Source organism: Monodelphis domestica, chromosome 3 (genome assembly GCF_027887165.1).
Source record: "Monodelphis domestica isolate mMonDom1 chromosome 3, mMonDom1.pri, whole genome shotgun sequence".
In the NCBI taxonomy this organism is placed as follows: Eukaryota; Metazoa; Chordata; class Mammalia; order Didelphimorphia; family Didelphidae; genus Monodelphis; species Monodelphis domestica.
This window is the reverse complement of record NC_077229.1, coordinates 103,195,495-103,195,766: the sequence shown is the minus strand read 5'-3', so window position 1 is coordinate 103,195,766 and position 272 is coordinate 103,195,495.

The window sequence follows — 272 nt, the reverse complement described above, 5'->3', positions numbered from 1 at the left end:
CCGAGGATGACGATTGTCTTTGTGCGTTTTCATCTATGGTTAGGATAGATAAGTGTTCACAAAAACACTTGTGCGTGAAGGAGATTTAAATGGAAAAGTCGATGCACAGAGACAGTCCCACTCTCTCGGCGTTGGAAGCCTGGGTCCAGTGGCACGAAAAGTCGTTATGCCTGGAGACTTCCTCAGCTGCATTGGATGGCCGTGTTTTCTTTTGTGCTCCAACACGCCCTAAGCACTCCACAGTGCTTTGCTGCATCGCCCTCTCAGCCGTT